Source organism: Pezoporus flaviventris, unplaced genomic scaffold, assembly GCF_033815535.1.
Source record: "Pezoporus flaviventris isolate CSIRO_AGI_PZ_B2104156 unplaced genomic scaffold, CSIRO_AGI_Pfla_v1 ptg000007l, whole genome shotgun sequence".
NCBI lineage: Eukaryota > Metazoa > Chordata > Aves > Psittaciformes > Psittacidae > Pezoporus > Pezoporus flaviventris.
Genome location: NW_026892555.1, coordinates 10,118,310 through 10,131,377, shown reverse-complemented (window position 1 = coordinate 10,131,377; position 13,068 = coordinate 10,118,310).

Genomic DNA, 13,068 nt, shown 5'->3' with positions numbered 1-13,068 from the left:
ATTTTTATCCCTCCAATTTCTTTGAAAGAAAGATAACTCAAAATACCTCAATGAATTTTCTGCAAAGAACAAAGTTCGATTCTTGTTCCAGACTATGTCTTCCAAAGTTAACTAGTCAGACCAGAGAGAAAGAGTGGATTGATTGCTTTCATTTTACTGCAATTTCAAAAAGTATTCATGTGCTTTTAATGAGCACCACTTCCTCAGAAAGCCATCCCTCCTCTTACAGATCTTGGTTCATCCTGAAGGGAAGGAGATCCTTCTTCTACTTCTGTCTGTAGACCTGAGCCCACAACCATGATGAAATGTGCTGCCTCAGAATCTCTGTGGTACTTCTTTTGAGGTGCTATGGAAAGGTGAGGGTGGCTCTTCAGCCAGATAGGCACATACTGGATGTCAACCCCGAACTGAGAAGTGAGCTGTACAGCGAAGAATAGAAGTGCAGGAGCTTAGGACTTCGTGGTGCTTTCTCCAACCCATGCAATCTAGCTTCCAGTCATGAATAGGAGACAGATGCATCCTACATTTGAATACATGGCCCCTTGGAAAGGAGCTGTTTTTGTTTTCTTGACTAGAGGGTGGTGGTGTAAGGAGGAAGAGTGCCTAGTAAAAAATGAGAAAGAGTTCCCTCTGTTACAGGCTTCTTAGTGAGAAAAGCTATAAATGAGACTGGTACTGTTTTAGCTCCAAAGTGTTACCTAGATGTTGATAATTAGAAAAAGGTTAAAGGAGGAAGAAAAATACTGAGCCAGTTTGATGAACATGTGCAAGAAGCATGGGGACTACATAGAAGAATCTGGGGGTCTTAATTAAAATACACTGAACTGGACTGACAAACCAGAAAGCTGGAGGAGGCAAGTGCAAATAACTGGAAGTGTAACATTGTCTGCAGATGGTTGGTGTGCCTTTTTCTGGAATGGGATTGCCATTTTCAATATACTGTAAGCTTAAAATCTTCTCCCAACCAACTGGTATCCCTTCACCAAACCAGGTGCCTTAGAAAAGGCTTTGAACTGGAAACACCTCTCAAGCATTTTCCTCTGAGAAACAGCAGTGATTGCACAGTACCCTACAGACCGGGCTTCTGGTATTCCTACATGTAATGCAGAACAGCAACACCTCAAGGCCCACTCAAACAAGAAGCTACTCCTAGCAGCCTGGTTCACGCATATATTCATGATATTCCTTCCTTCAGAAAGAAAGAATTTTGCAACTTCTTTTCTGGGTTTTATAAAAATTAAATATCAATGATATTAGTACTACCATCACTAGATTTCAGAGTGAACAGGCTCCTGAAGTGAAGGAAAAAAACCTCAGACCTTGCAGAGTGCCTGTCTTACGTGTTTATAAACTCAGACTGAACAGGTTGCACAGGTTGCATTGATTTGCATTTAGAAAATAACCTTTTCAAACATAAATAATAGAAAATGGCACACAAATTTTCAAACACTGATCTTTAGGCACTTAAATACAATACCAGAGGCTAAGCATTTGAAGTCTGTACCACTCCTACCTTTCTGTGTTAAAAGAAAGGCACTTCTAAAAATATGCCTTCTGTGACATGTAAATTCTGAGGTATCAAGTAGTGCCAGAGAAAAACATAACAATATTTTTCCAGCGTGGCACAGGCTTGTTTTAGCAAATCTATCAGCTGTGAATCAGTTAATTTCTTTTAAAACCTGGGAGTGGTATAAAAAGGTAGGCACTGTTCATGGACTGACTTTGTAAGGCAGCCTATTAATGCTGAAGTTCATGTGCATGCAACATCAGTCTGTAATTTAGAAATAAAAAAGGCACTTATGTAAACTTGACATAATGAGTGCTAGTCTGTGGCAATCTGGAGGAGATAGCAGAAGAATGATGCTAATGGAGAAGTGAATGTTCCTTAAGACAACTGATAAAAACACTCATTGAAAGCATGTGTTCTTATCTGTCTCACTCTGATCCCTGAAAAGGTATTTCCAGTTGATTCTTAGAGAAATTTTAGATGATATCTTTGTAAGGAAAACGTTAACTATTTTTTTTTCTTTTTATATTTAAGCACTTTTGCAGCTGTGTTTCTTCCTTCTCTCTTTATCTTTGGCATTGAGTTGACAAGTGAGACACCAATCATATGTGATTGAAATATCTATCTCTATGCTTATTACTGTGTCCTATCAATAAAATCATATTTTGTGAGGGAAATCAGTCATTCCTCCATTTTAGCTCTATATCAACAGACAAAGCTTCTATACGATTTTCTTATGTGACAGCTCTGTCTGTAGCACAACATCCATCTGCAGCACACTTTTTAGTCTGGCAGATTAATAAGTTAATAAATGTCTAGATAAAATGAAGTCCAGAACTCATCTTGGGAATAGTTTTCTGAATGTTTCAGCTTCAAAGAGCTCACTAGATTCTCACATAATCTGATTGTTCACATTAAACAAATCTAACCAGTTACCACTGACCTTGTTTGTAATAATGCATAATATCTCAGATGCCAGCTTTACAAAGGTTTTCCAAAACCTGCCTTTTTTTAGGCCCTCAGAATGAAACAATTTTCAGTGAGACAGTTTCCTTACGTGCTGAGCATGTGAATCAGGATTGCTCTAAAATATTTACTCTTTTTAGAGTCTGGTCTAGCTTAGGACTGGGAAGGAATCTGGTTTCCTTATTAACGTATCATGTAGCTAGGCCTGCCTCAATCTTTGGTTGTCATTCAGTCAGATAATAAAAGGTCTGTAGAGTCATATAGCATCTCCTGAAGATGGCATACAGAAACTTAAATAGAGACCTATAAATCTTTACTTTATGGCTATCATTTTGTTTTGCTGAAGTCACTGTTATATTTTTAGGCCACTCAAAAGCACATTCCCTCAGATCTGGTGTTCATGTGGTTTTCATTTGCATGCACAATAGCTAGATAAAATTTTGAATGTCTGGGGTTTATTACACAGGACCTTCAATCCATGTGATTTTTGCCACCCATAAATAATCCGTGGTCAGAGCAGGAACAAAGCAGCACCATGAGACAATTCACAACTTTTATTTGAACTTATTATTGACCTAACCCAAATCCCATTCAAGGCAATTAAAAGATTTCCAGGGATTTGGGGGACATTAAGTATGACCCTAAGAGCTATGAAAAGTCTTATACTGTCTTTTTACAATCAATGCAGAAGACTTACTTGTGCTAATGTTTAAACTGCAGTGGTGAGGGACTAGAGAGAGGCAGATGATAGAGTGTTTAAGATGATAGAAAGATTTCATTTGCAACTTCAAAGCTGCCTGTAATGTTCTACTCTATCATTCTATTTTTTATATGAAACTTTTCACTCAACTCACTGCATATAATTGTATCTCACAGTGGGATCTCACTATAGACAAATGCTTGGAAACATTCAGTTCTGCATTGGAAAGACTCACAGGAAAATAATACCTTTGATTACAGTCCCTGGAACGGAACAGCAGACCTACAGCTTGAGCACAAGGCTGTGGCAGAAGGAGGTGCCGAAAGAAAAGATCAACTGTTTAGTGAGGTGGTAACACCTAAAATTAGACTCCGGAAAGGTTTCAGGAATGCACAGAGCAGATCTCTCAGGCTGTCTCAATGGTTTGGGGAAGGGTAAAACCAAGAAGATGTTTCAAAAATGGAAATCCAGATTAGATAGAAAATATGTATTTATCATGGGGCCAGCATATATGTAGTGCCAACGCTCTAATTGTGTAGCTCTAAGTGTCCCACTCTTACCTGTGCAGAACACTCCTCTGTGAAGTGTGAATTTGATGAACAAAAGTGGTTGGTTTTGGTTTGGCTTACTCGCAGAGGGACTGCTGGGTGGAGAGACCAGCTGCCAGGTGTGTGCGGCTCTTACCCCAGCACCTCTCTGCACTACATCTTCCATTCATGAAGACAGGAAAATCTTTCCATGGAGCTGCATGTCCCTCTGAGCTGTAACCCACCAAACCGATGTTACCCTTCTGCTTCATAGAGGAGATGATAGTGAATCTTTAGGGGCTGTAACTGGATGATTTGAGTTTAGAGTACAGCAACTTTTATTTTCCAGTCTGGCTTAACCTTCAATGCCCCAGAGCAACATGACACTTGATACAGGATGAGCATCCAAGCTGCTGGGTCCTCCAGAATGCAGGATGACTGTTCTTTGAACAGAGGAAATGCCCACTAATCACTGTAACTGGTATTTGATTTTCTGGGGTTTCACACTGAAGCAAGGAATGTTTACTCAGCTCAGTTTGGAAAGCTTCAATAATCACTATGAGATTTAATTTCTGTGTGCATGGAAGCATAGAATACAATGCCTGTTTTAAAAAGTGACTTTCAGAGCAAAGCCTCATTTTTCTGCTTCTTTGTAAAGAAAACCACAAAATGTCCAAACAGAAGGGGGTTTTCTTCACTTTTAAAAATACTCAGAGTCAGATAAAGGAAGAAATTTTTTTTATGTTTATGATTACATTCAAAATTGGGCATCACAGACCTTCTTTCAAACTGGAATTTGCCTTTTTGTCACAGAGAATAAGTAAGGTAATGCTGGGATCTCTCTAGGTAGTTTCAGCTGCAGTGTGGTGTACTCAATTACTGTACTGAGTCTGCTGGTGAATCTCCAACACTGCACTGTAGCCTGCCCTCCATGGCTGCCCCTGTGTCATGGGAGGATCTGGTCATCATCAGTTCTTTCTCCAGCTCTCCCTTTTCTGACCATCATATGGGCTGTATATGGAGAGACCATGCTGTGTAATCTGTCTCTACCAGTGGCCCTGTACCCTTTCCTAACTGAAGACAAAAATAAAGACGTCTGAAGACTTAGGGGTTTAACAAAGTTGATCGTGCTGAGTTAGGTCATCAACTTGTATCCCTGAGCTGTGGTAAATTTGATTCAATCTTATGTGCTGCATGTAAAATCCGAATTTCAACCGACTATGACCTTAACCTCCAACAGAAATGGATAAATTAATGATTTGTATGTTATAATTGGCAAAGACTATGAGCTTCCTCAAGGTCAGCCATGGCAGCTCAGTTAATGAGCTGGTCAGGCCATGAGACTTCATTTGAAGAATTACCTCAATAGCATTTTATGGGGCTTTTTTAAGAAGAAAAGTTTGAGTGTTCTGCTTGGAATGACTCAATTTCTTAAGAAAATACCCTTCTTAGATTAAACCTGGGAAGCTTCAGTCTTGCAAAATTATTTGAGGAAGTTTGAACAGGTAAGATCCCCTTCCTGGGTTCTTGTATAAATATGTATATACAGTTCCACTTGCTTCAAAAGGATGCCATATCGTTGCAATGACCTGAATCATGGATATAACCATACAGTTGAAACTAAAATTTGCACGCAGTATTTCACTGCTCTTAGAAGATGTGCAATATCTCCAGCTACTCATGTTTTAGGTAAGTTAACCTCTGCAATCATTAAGTGGGAGCTAACATCAAGAGTAAGTGATTAGTGAAGCAGTGGATGTTCCATATACCTTTATTCAGAAGATTTTTGTAAGTAAGGATTTTTCTTTCTTCTGAGTTCATCACAAAGGCTTTTATTCGTTCTCACTTGAAATATTAAAAAGATGAATATCAAAAACTCTGCAACTTCTAGCTGAATAAGCTTCCTGCTTTGTCTTCTCAAGTGCACACACTTATAAAGGTATAAATCCCATGACTGTATTGTCTTTGCAACCTGTGCAAGAAAACACTCTGAAGTTCCTGATCCCAGAGCCTGTCATTGAATACTGTAGAAACCTCAGGGCCTTTCAGGTCAAATGGGTCATGTTCAAGATCCATCTTGGAAAGATGCCCCACATACTGTAGCTCTCCCTGGTCCAACAAAGCTTGCTGAAAGCACCTCTCTTTAGCTCAGCTGCCTCAAGCAGAATTTGTAATCATTGCCACATCTTCTGTCGTATCCACCAAATTCACTACAGAGCCATTCTGACTGCTGAAGAGGTGTTAGTAAGAATTATGTTCTAAGGAAATCTAGACTATCCAAAAACCGTTAAGAGCTAGAATACAATGGATTCTCAGATCCATGTTGTGTCATAGTAAGAAATAGGTCTGAGCGACCTGAGATGTTTCTCTCTCCTTTTCCTATTACCTTCACAGGACTGATGTGATCCAACTTACCACCCTTTTGTCAGGTGGTTTCTTGAGTGAAGGAAGTCTGAAGCCACTTGCAGGATTGCATTAAACTCTGGACTAAGTACTAGGTGGAGGGTGGTGTTTGGCTGATAACAGAATCACTGTTGATGGGAGGGATTTCTCAAGCTCTAGCTCAATTTGTCTGATCAAAAGAGAGTCAAGTAGAACAGGTTGCCCAAGTCCATGAATGATCTTGTTTTGTGGACAAACAAAGGACATTCTTCTGTGGAGAGTCCTTCAGTGTGGGTGTGACAAGTCAAGCTGGGATAAATTGCTTCATACTTTCTTCAGTCTTTGATCTGCCAGAATCTGCCTAGAGTAGATGACTCCTAATTTCTGCTTGCGTATCCTTTCCTTTTCTCTCAGCACACCTCAACCAACATGGATATTAATATGAAGGCACTGGAGCTTATCTCCTGAACCTCTTGATGTCTTCCTGAAAGCAGTGGGGAGGGGCAGTGTAAGCCCCAAGTACTGCAGGGCCTTTGTGTGAATGTTCTCACCTGAGAAGTGACCCAGGAAGAGCTTACCAGTGCCCTGTCTACTGGCAACTCATGTAGCTCAACATAGACTTAACACGTACACTACATTTCATCCAAGAACAGTCTGCTCTCCTGTGTCTTGCGGTGCTATGAGCATTGCTCCTGCATTGATGGAAAGCCAGCCTTTGCCACTGCATATGTATCTTGCAGTGTGTGAAACCATTCAAAGAGGCAAGGTTGCAACACGAATGAGTCAGAACTCTTGTGTCCTCTAAGCCTCAGGTCATAGTCTTCTGCATACATACTATGTCCTTAAGGAAGCATGGTAATGAAGATAGATACTCTGTAGGTCACAAGAGGAGACTTTTGGAAGTGATGCCAAGGTGGGGTCTATGAGCACTGTGATAGAGACAACTATGCAAGACTATGTATCTTGAAGAGAAATCTTTGGAGGACTGTGAGGCTGGGAATAGGTAACTCTGTATAAGCAATACCTATATTGCAATTTGGGGTGACCGCTTGCATCACACCCAGACATCTCTTTCCAGGGAACTAATTAGTACATCCCAGTGTTTCCTGACATATATGTATATACATACACATAAGCAAATATATATCTTAAGTATATATGTGTGCATGTAAATGCTTTTATGTATGTGACTGAGGTCCTATACAAATACTCCTCTTCCGTAACTACTTGCAGAGGCTCACTCACAAAGACCACTGAAACATCAACGCAGTGTATTACCTGTCTCAATCAACAAAGCCAATGGACTTCTGAGTAGCAGAATTGGTAAAGTGGAGCTAAACACAGTACAATGAAATGGACAGCAAATGACAATACTGTTACTCAAATAAAATATCTCAGTTTCTTCTGGGTATCTCTGCTCTTTGAAGATGAAATATGCCAAGTAGTGGACTAAAAATGTGTTGCTTGATAAAGGAGAGGAAAAAAACCTCTTTTGTTAAGCTCTCATTTTCAAATCCCTGCCTATGCAGATATTTTTGTAGTAAGGTATAGATACTCCAGCTTGATCTGTAGTGTAGTTCCAATAAAAAATATAGAAACAAAAATATAAATTGGCTTCCTACTGTTGAACTGGCCTCGTTTGAATTAATTTGCATCTGTAAAAGGTAAAAAATAGAATTTTATATTAGCACTGGATTACTTCAGACTCTAATATTTCATAACTGTTAAAGGATTTAGCAGTAAAATCCCCTTTGAGGAACTCAAGTGTTCCACAATAAGTGCTTACAGTTGGCTGACACCAATTCTACTTAATACCAGTAGGCAAAGAAAGTAATCTGCTTTATTTCATGCTATCTGGTCTCTATTGTGCCCTGCCTTTAGGATTCGTATTGCTTTCACAGTGCTATTAACTGTGACTGGTGTGGCAATCATTGTGCATAACTGCCACAGTCACTAGTGATGTATCGGAAAGATGTATATGCAGTGATGGCAACTACCTTGATGAGGAGAGACAGCACAAAGCCTAATTCTTTAGAAGGTAACATCCTAGACATAGTTTTAGATCCTGATTAAGGTAAAATTTAAGGTAACTAATGGCGTGGTTTAGTCTTTCTCATCTGTTTTCACAAACACCAAGTAAATCTCTAGGCGTTCAATTCCCATTTGTTTCAAAGCTGTCTCATTTTCTTACTCTGGTGACCCTCTATTAATCATTGAAAGGAAAGAGTTTGGGTGAGCTCTTGAAGAACCTTCAGACATTTTCAGTACAAAACATATGAGATGGCTGTGAACTGTGAGAAGTTCAGAGGGCAACAGAGAGGGAAAGAGTTATTATAGAATATTCTGACTGGAAGAAAAAAGCTGCTTTCTCAGTGTTTTAATCACACCTTCATGCCACAACCTTTCCATCTATCATCTAGGGCAATTGAAATTGTAGGCATACTCTCAGACAGTCATCTTATAGTGATGATGAGTTTTCAGCTCATCTTTCCCCACTACGTAGCATATGTAGTTATTGTTCTTTCAATTCCCTATTTTATTCGCCTTCTGCCATTTCTTTACCAACTTCTGTCCCTTTCTGTGTCAGACTTTACTTAACTCCTAATTCTTTCTTCACACTTCTCATGTAGTCCTGAACTGGTTTTGACCCTCTAGCTCTCTATCCTGTTTTTGTTGTTCCACAAATAACTTTGTGTCATACCTGATTTTGCTTTCTACTATGCTTCTTCCTTTGTGTCAAACCACAAACTTCCCTTCCCATCTTACATTTTTAAAGTACTCCTTAAAACAAATAGCTGTCTCAAAACTCAACAGGTGTTAGTAAACCTCATAAGTAAAAATCCCACCATTGATCTTTTTGTCACTGCTAAATTACAAACAACATAATTATACCTCTAGGTATTGTTTTCACAATAAGATCTCTGATACAGATATTATATTCTTTTCGGTATCTTTCACCATCTCAGTCATTCCAACAGCAGTTAAAAGTGATGTATTTTGTTTATTTATGGTGATATCTGGAAGGAGTTTACTCCCCTTTCTTCCTATTAATTTCATGGACTGGTCTACTCTGTTGTGCTGATGTATCATCTTGGACTGATGCTAGCTGGAAAACCTGCACCATACTTCACCACATAATGTAAGGGTTGAGGGCTGCCTTGGTTGCAGTGACCACGAGATGGTGGAGTTCAGGATCTTGTGTGGCAGGACTAGTAGAATACCAAGTAGAATTGCAACCCTGGACTTTAGCAGGCAAACTTTGGCCTTTTCAAGCAATTGCTAGGGGAAATCCCATGGGCAGAGCTGCTTGAAGGTAAAGGGGCCCAAGATAGTTGGTTGACATTCAAGGACTGCTTTTTCCATGCTCAAGATCGGAGCATCCCGACACGTAGAAAGTCAAGGAAGAGGGCCAAGAGACCTGCGTGGCTAAATAGGGAATTGCTGGGTATGCTCAAGTGGAAGAGGAGAGTTTACAGGTCATGGAAGGAGGGGCTGGCCACTTGGGAGGAATATAAGGCTGCTGCTAGAGGATGTAGGAAGGCAGCTAGGAGGACTAAGGCATCCTTAGAATTAAACCTGGCAAGAAGGGTCAAGGACAGCAAAAAGAGCTTTTTCAAATACATGGCAGACAAAACTAACACCAGAGGCAATGTAGGCCCACTGATGAACGGGATGGGTGCCCTGGTGACAGAAGATAAAGAGATGACAGAGTTACTGAATGCCTTCTTTGTCTCTGTCTACTCTGCTGCAGGCAGTCCTGAAGAGCCCTGTACCCCTGAGACCTTAGATGAAGTCAGGTCGACGGAGCAGTTTGCCTTAGTCGATGAGGAATGGGTTAGAGATCAGTTGAGCAATCTGGACATCCATAAATCCATGGGTCCAGATGGGATGCACCCGCGGGTGCTGAGGGAACTGGCGGAAGTCATTGCTAGACCGCTCTCCATCATCTTTACCAAGTCTTGGGAAACGGGAGAGGTGCCTGAGGACTGGAGGAAAGCAAATGTCACTCCAGTCTTCAAAAAGGGCAAGAAGGAGGACCCGGGTAACTATAGACCGGTCAGCCTCACCTCCATCCCTGGGAAAGTGATGGAACACCTTATCCTTGGTACCATCTTAAGGCATATCAAGGATAAGAAGGTTATGAGGGGCAGTCAACATGGCTTCACCAGGGGGAAATCATGTTTGACCAATCTCTTAGCCTTTTATGAGGAAATAACACGGTGGATGGAATATGGCAGAGCGGTGGATGTGGTCTACCTTGACCTCAGCAAAGCATTTGACACAGTCTCCCACAGCATCCTCACGGCTAAAATGAGGAAGTGTGGACTGGATGATCAGGTAGTGAGGTGGACTGCGAACTGGCTGAAGGAGAGAAGCCAGAGAGTTGTAGTCTACGGGGCTGAGTCTAGTTGGAGGCCTGTAACTAGTGGAGTGCCTCAAGGGTCAGTACTGGGACCGGTATTATTTAATATATTCATCAATGATTTAGATGAGGGAATTGAGTGTACTATCAGCAAGTTTGCTGATGACACTAAGCTGGGAGGAGTGGCTGACACACCAGAAGGCTGTGCTGCCATCCAGCGAGACCTGGACAGGCTGGAGAGTTGGGCAGGGAGTAACTTGATGAAATATAACAAGGGAAAGTGTAGAGTCCTGCATCTGGGCAGGAACAACCCCAGGTTCCAGTATAGGTTGGGGAACGACCTGTTAGAGAGCAGTGTAGGGGAGAGGGACCTGGGGGTCCTAGTGGACGACAGGATGACCATGAGCCAACACTGTGCCCTTGTGGCTAAGAAGGCCGATGGCATCCTGGGGTGTATTAGAAGGGCGGTGGTTAGTAGGTCGAGAGAGGTCCTCCTTCCCCTCTACTCTGCCCTGGTGAGACCGCATCTGGAGTATTGTGTCCAGTTCTGGGCCCCTCAGTTCAAGAAGGACAGGGAGCTGCTGGAGAGAGTCCAGCGCAGGGCAACGAAGATGATTAGGGGAGTGGAACATCTCCCTTATGAGGAAAGACTGAGGGAGCTGGGTCTCTATAGTTTGGAGAAGAGGAGACTGAGGGGTGACCTTATAAGTGTCTATAAATATATAAAGGGGGAGTGTCACGAGGATGGAGCCAGGCTCTACTCAGTGGCAAACAATGATAGGACAAGGGGTAATGGGTACAAACTGGAACACAAGAGGTTCCACTTAAACTTGAGAAGAAACTTCTTCTCAGTGAGGGTGACGGAGCACTGGAACAGGCTGCCCAGGGAGGTTGTGGAGTCTCCTTCCCTGGAGACATTCAAAACCCGCCTGGACGCATTCCTGTGTAACATTATCTAGGTGTTCCTGCTCCGGCAGGGGGATTGGACTAGATGATCTTTTGAGGTCCCTTCCAATCTCTAACATACTGTGATACTGTGATACTGTGATAATGTGGTCGTATCCTATAATACGTATGAAATAAGAGTCAGAGACAACATTGCAAGAAAGGAAAAGATTCACATGGCTGCCAACAGGGATACCAAGGGGAAAATGGGTTTGTTACAGAAAAGTGGAGCCTGAGGATATAACACTGACATCTAAACATAAGCTTCATGGTGGTTAAAATCAGTGTTTTAATTTTTCTGATTAAAATTATACACACACAAATGTTGGTTTCATGGTGGATTGACCTTAGCTGGCAGCCACATGCCCACCAAGCTGTTCTATCACTCCCCCTCCTCAACAGGACAGGGGGTGGGAAATGCAATGATACTTGTAGATCTAAGTAAGGACAGGGAGGTCACGCAGAGTTACTGTCACAAGCAAAACTTGACTTGAGGAAGAATAATGCCATTTGTTGCCAATTAATAATACAGTAGGGTAGCAAGAAATAAAAACAAACCTAAAGACACCTTCCCCTCCCCATGTTTCTTCCTCTCAGACTCAACTTCTCTCATAACTCTTCTTCTTCCTCCCCCTGTTCAGTACAAGGGTATGGGGAATGGGGATTGCAGTCAGTTCATAGTGCTTCATCTCTACTGCTCCTTTCTCCTCATGCTCTTCGCCTCCTCCAGTGCAGGGTTCCTCATACAGGGTACAGTCCTTCACAAAGTGCTCCAATGTGGATCCTTTCCATGGAGTGCAGCCCTTCAGGAACTGAGTGCTCCAGGCATCCCCCTGCTCCTGTGTGGGGTCCTCCCTGGGCTACTGGTGAAGATCTGCTTCACTGTAGACCAATATGGGCTGCAGAAGAATAACCTGCCTCACCATGATCTGCATCATGGGCTGCAGGGGAACCTCTGCTCTGGCCCCTGGAGCACCTCCTACCCTCTTTCACTGACCTTGGTGTGTACAGGTCTGATGTTTTCCCTCACATTCACTCACTCCTTTATCTCACAGTTGCTATGCAGTGTTTTTACCCTTTCTTAACTATGTTATTGCAGAGGTGTTACCAATGTCACTGGAGGGTTCAGCTTTGGTGGGTCTATCTTGGAGCCAGGTGGAGCTTGCTGTGTCTGACATGGGGGCAGGTCCTTGTTTCTTCTCACAACAGCCACCCCTGCAACCTCCCTGCTACCAAGATCCTGCCACGTAAACCAAATATAGTTTACAAGTTAAAGGACAAGAAGGAAATGAAGCATTCTTAACATAATTACTCTTTTGAAAATGCTGGCCCAGTGGTGGGTATTGAGTTTTGGAAAATCAGAACCAAATTACAATATTGGTGTTTATCTTAAAGTGACTACAATTATTTAAATTGATCCGATATCTACATGTGCAATTTCTTTGGTTTCAGAATGTTTCCTGGCTGCGGCCCCAAATTACACTCATATTTATCCAGTTACTTGCTTTTATTTGGATTTTATGTTTGATTTATTAACTACCCGTTTAAAACCAGACCACACATTTTGGAGTGAAAGCACAGAAAAAATGTGATTATAAACATTTGGTTTTCGTGTGGCTGTTTCCTCTGTTTTCCTTTCCCTAAGGGTGAAGATCCTCAATGGGTATGGAAGGAAGAT